The sequence below is a fragment of the Drosophila eugracilis genome, unplaced genomic scaffold (genome assembly GCF_018153835.1).
Source record: "Drosophila eugracilis isolate 14026-0451.02 unplaced genomic scaffold, ASM1815383v1 contig_1197, whole genome shotgun sequence".
NCBI lineage: Eukaryota > Metazoa > Arthropoda > Insecta > Diptera > Drosophilidae > Drosophila > Drosophila eugracilis.
The window spans coordinates 2,049,342-2,055,256 of NW_024571981.1; positions in this window are offsets into that span (position 1 = coordinate 2,049,342).

Below are 5,915 nucleotides of genomic sequence, written 5' to 3' on the forward strand. Positions count from 1 at the left end.
ATCTATCTATACTTCTCAGTTACATTTGGGCCATTTTTGGTGTGGCACTCAAAAGGCAATTGGAAGGGGCAGGGGCAATCAAAGTAAAAATACACTACTATATGTCTATATACATATCTATTGATTTACGCAAGCGATATACGTCGCTTTTTGTGTGAAAGATACAATGCTGCTGAAATATTGAAATCATTGCAGGTTTCTTTTCGGTTTTAAGCGTTTTACTGGCTTTTTTCTTCATTTTTTGATTAGTGGCAATGGCCAATGCAAATGCTGTTGGCCTTTTGGCTGGGGGCACGAATACAGTAACAGTATATATATATATATTCACAGATACAGATACAGATACAGTTGCATTGTCAACGTTCCAAAACAACCCACAAGCGTATGGCATACAATTTAAAAATATATCCAAGGAGATCCATTACACAATACGCCATAACTTGCCAAATCTGACTTGAAATTCCCTTCCTGCAGTTCTTTCCCACACCAAAGCCAGACAAAAGAGCAGGGCCACATATATACTAAAGATATATATATGGTGAAGTGGCTATAAGATTACTTTTCGGGCCTTTGGTCTTTGCTAGTTTTGGTTAGGTTGACTGCAGGGCTTACAAGATACCACTCCACCACCACCGACTCCGTATCTCTATCTTGGTTCTCAGACTGAGACTGAATGCGTCGCCGTAGTCATTTCGCATTGTCGTAATTTTTATTGGAGTGTAAGGTGTAGCATCGTCATCATCAACATCATCGTTCATGATGATGCGACCTAACACAATTCTTACCTTAGTTTGCATTTTAGCTTATGTCTTTTGTGTTTTCCACTACAAAACCAACAACGAGCAAAAAAATCTCAAAAAATAAAAGAAGTTAAAAAAAACCGTAAATACATAGCAACCTTAAAACGTTTCGCATTTCAAGGCCACGGTGTTTATTTTCAGCTATTACTTTGGGTTATTTCAAAGTTTTCAATTTATTTTTTATCTCTGGACAACGATACGACTCTGACTTGGCGCTCCTAAGTTATTGCCTTAACATAAATGCTTGTGCCCGGAGTCTCAATTACTTCTTTTTGGCATTTGCTTTGTCAAAGTTCAAATCTTATCACCAAAGAACGAGAATCTCGAATGTTGGCTTTTGTCTTGGGTCTCCTTCGGGTTATCCATCCCAGGAATTATGTTGCGGCTGAAATTTTTCGAATTGGAAGTGGGAATGGGAGCACAAAGATTTCAAGGTTGGTATGGTTTGGCTTAGATTTTTGTTTTTTAACTTTACTTTTGTTATAGGTTGTTTTTCATTTTAAATATTTGTATTTAAATTTAGTTTATAAATTTGTATAATAATTTCTAAGGATCAGTCATTTGAGATAGTATATAAAAATGTATAAAAATTCAACAAATTTAAAACAATTTTTTCAGCAATTCCAGCTGTGGACAAATTTTTGCTTTCCTAGAAAATTAGATTATTCGCGTCAGTTTCTAGGCCCTAGGGCCAAATTTGATTAATTAATCATCAGAAATGCAAATTCCGCAGCAAAACTGGGTGATTGTGATGTAAAACAAATAAAAAGAACAATTGTTGGAAAAGTTATCAGAATTTTGGGCAACCTAATGGCATTAATTCCATAGCGAAAACTAGTTCAGAAAAACAATTTGAAAAGTGCTGAAGCTGGGGAAAAATGTGCAAAACCGGGAAATCACAAGTTTTGCCAACTCAATGATTTTTGAGATATGTTTTTTAAGAGCGACTCTCTTATTGCTCTTCGATTTTTGTACATGCTCTTTTACTTTTCAACATAACACACAAAAAATGCAGAGAATGCCGGTTTTGTTTGAGTAATTGTGCGTGGGCTAGTCGTATCTGTGTGGTTACTACGTTGCGGTGACGGTCGTTCGTTCGCTTTTGTATCTCTCAGATAAATCAACTCTTACCCGCCGCCTGTGTGTAGTAAATATTCCGCTCAGCTGTGCTGGGTCTATGTTGTTGTTTGTTTTCCCCCGATTTTTTCTTTTTCTTACTCAGCAACAACAACTACAACCAAATAAACTTTACTCTTCGGGGCCCCTGAGCGAAAAGAGCCTTCCAGTTGCCTTCCAGTTTCAAGATACTTTTCGGGTTCCCAATGAGAACGGACTTCGGGCTTCGAGCGAGTCGTGCGCCGATTCATTATCGGCGGCTGCTGGCAGTCCGATATTACAACTCTCGAAACCATGCTGGTTCCCAGTAGCGCAGCTGAAAAGCGGAAAACTGAAGAGGAAAAGCGAGGAAGGATCGAAGAGACAGCGCGTCGTGTGTTTCATCCTCCTTCTGCAATAATAATAATTGTTGTTCTGAAGTTTAAGCAATTAAAAGTGAGTGTGATCAAAGTGCTGAAAAAAAAATAATATAAACCAATTCAATAACATCGTTTAAAATATTTTATGAATTAAACTGCTGCTTTACATCTAAAACATTACAATAAAATGGTAAAAGACAACAAACTAACAACCCAAAAACTAAACCAACATAACCAGCAAAAATAAATAAAAACAAAAATATAAAATTTATATACTAAACTAGAAATATTTATAACTTTATTGTTATAATATCTTGTGACATCCTGTTGCTTTTATTGCAAAAAAACTAAAGAACCTAAATAATAATCAAAAAAAACAACAGTAATCATAAATAATAATAACAATTTCAGTATGACAATTTGGTTAATTCTCAAAAAAAAAAAAAAACGAATGGAAAATAAACAACAAACAAAAAGCAACCTGCTTTCAATTGTAATTTTCCGATTGTAAGCAGATTTCACTGTGCATTACGTGTGGGGATTGGTGTGGTATTGTTTGTGACAGTGTGGGAGAGATCTGAAGGAAAAGAAAGAAAATCAAGAAAAAACATAAACAGCCCAGAATAGTATATTATTGACCATGTGTGTGAATAAGAAAAGTGGGCCCCCTATAAAAACAAAAAAAAAAAGAAAAAGAAAACTGTCCTGAGAAAAGTGCAAAAAATGGCCCTTTGGTTTATTGAATTTATAACCCGACTTTTATACTCCTTTTTGGCTTATTGAGGACACATAGATCATAAAATAACACACACACATGCTGGCCTCGTTTTGGAGATTCATCATAAAAATGTCTTAAATATAATAATCTAAACAACATTGTTTGGAAATGTTTGTACATTGTTGTTTATTTGTAGTTATTTGCTCTTTTAAATTTAAAAATAGTATTTATGGGTCACATTTAAATGCTAAAATGTGTACTTAGATCTTTAACAACCTAATAGTGCTTGGCAATGAATATGTATTATAGTCTCTAGCAAGTTGCATTGCCAACACTTTAGGTACACAGCAGCTAACCATATAACACAAGGGCAATTCTCAGAAAAGTTTGAAAAGCTCAATGTTTCTTTCAGTTTTCCGAGGAATCACATTTCTCTCTTAGTTTCACAGAACATTTAAATGGCAAAGCCTGACGTTACACCTATTTCCACTTAAGATTACCTGTTAAGCTGCTCATTAATAACGATAATCTCTAAGAAACCTCAACTTTAATTGACTTATCAAGGATTTGCTAAACAATTATGACCTAAAACTGACCCTAACTAATCCAATTGACTGCAGGCAAACATTTATATTTAAGGTCTTCAGAGCTTCAACGCTACGCGTATTGGGTTGGGTTGAAGACTTTAACTAAGCTGCCCATCAGTTTTGAAAAGAAAACTTTCAAGATTTTAAAACTTATAAATAAGCAAAATAATCTGCAATAAATTGCATAAAAGGTCCTTCCAGGTTCAAAGTTTTCCACTCTGCTCTGTAAGCTAATTAACATGGAAAATTTTTTGCCAGGCATATATATCGTTTGCGAACTTTTAGGATGGAACGGAGGAGAGAACTGGACCTTATAAGTTTCGAATTTACTGAGGTGGCTTTTCTATCCGATGGAAATATAACAGGTAAAAGAAACATAGGCCTGAAGTATTTGAGATACAAAAAAGAAAAAACCCTGTAGAAGCTCTCCCGAATGGGAATTTTTCAATAACAATTAAAATTATCTGCCTCTGCTATGTTTGCAGAGTATAAAAGCAAGCGACACAAGTGTAACCTCAATTTGGATCTGGAATGACAAAACCTTACAAGTATATATTTGAAGTAAATCAATTCTTGCCCACTGAATCTGGCGGAAGCTCAAAGTGCAAACACACAAAAATCGAACCGCTAAGCATTCAATTAAACTAACAATCAAGTTGCAAAATACAAAATAAAATCATTAAAATCAACGAGAATACATTTACGGCTGTTGTTCATAAATAAGATTTGCCCAAACCAGTAAACAAACAAAATTAAAACAAATCGAATTAACTCTTTTACTTAAACAAATATTAAAAATAAACTCAACAACTAGAATAAACTTAAACAGCATTAAAAAGTAACAATAACAATTTTATTAGAATTTAAATCAATAATAATAATAATCATTATGTCTAAAATTAAAGACATAAAAGGTTCAACAGTTCTTACTAAATACTTTTTACTTCGTCAAAAGCAAAAATAAATATGTCATATATAGCTCAATTAGCCTCAAGTGTTATAAAATCAAATTATAAAATAACATTAAAAAAATAAATTTTTAAGCAATAAGGATTTTTTAAATTATAAAACTAAATCACTTTAAATGCATTTAACAGACGGTTGATTAAAACTAGCTACAGATTTTCGCCATCGTAGATGCATGAATATCGAAGAAAAAGCCTTAAAAGCCAATAAATCCAAACAGTTATATCTTTACTTTTGTTCATGGTCAATTTTTATTTGTTTTTCTATAACACATTTATGTCATTTCATTTGAAAATCATCATTTCATTGCTGACATAGTGTGGTCCAGGACCATTCTTTTCAATTATTGGATTTATTTAAGTGAAATTCAATCAAGCAGCCGACTCATTGCAATTGTCTTGCATTTTATCTTTTATTAAAAAAGAAAATGGTTGCCAGGCAGCTCAGCTGGTTTTATTTTTAAATTGGGTCAACAAATTTTCACATATTTGCCTGAAGATTAAACTTTTTATTGGAGAAAATATAGATATATGTATATCATTTTTTTTTTTAGTAAACCCCTGTTATCACAGGTGATTTTCTATAAGAGGCTTACTGAACAAACAAAGGCTCCCCATACAAATCTAAATTTAACTCAATTGCCCAAACATTCCCAATGGCGAGCGTTGATTGTAGATTGTTGATGATGTCGGTATTATTGTTGCTGAGGCTTGGTATAAACTTTTTATCTGCACTTAGATTTTTGACATACAAGTTATTGTTTATGCCAGTTCTTCCTTCACAAAAAAAAATACCTTTCACAACATGTTTTGAGTGGATAATTTCTGTTTGAGTTCACCTACAATGTATATGCTGTGATTTTGAAGAGTTTGCTTTGGGCAGGAAAAGAAGCGTTTCCCTGCACAAGTGCAATGCCTAACTGTTGATCATTTCCGCTCAATTTTGGCCAAAAAAGCTGTCCAGCTATTAATAGGAGGTCCCAAATGAACTTTAGCCGCCTGATGCGTGTTTGTTTAGGCCCAAAAATCCACCGTCCTTTATTGGTTATTGACTCTCATCTCTTTTCTCTCTTCCATCTCTTTATCTGTTGGCCCACACGCACGGCCACACACTCCTTGTCCATCAGCGTTCTGGGCTAATTTCCTTCGGTTTTTAGATTGTGTTCGCCTCATCAAAAAATATTGCTCAAGAACTATTTTTGAGAAAAGAAAAGAACGAAATTAACATAATCAAATTGCTTTTACCTCGCGAACACGTTTCGTGGTAAATAAGAAAAGTGAAGACATTATTTAATTTACCTCGTGTCCAGTCGGCGCGATGCTCCATCGGATGGCATTGAAGTATTGACAAGCTGAGCTTTATTTACACC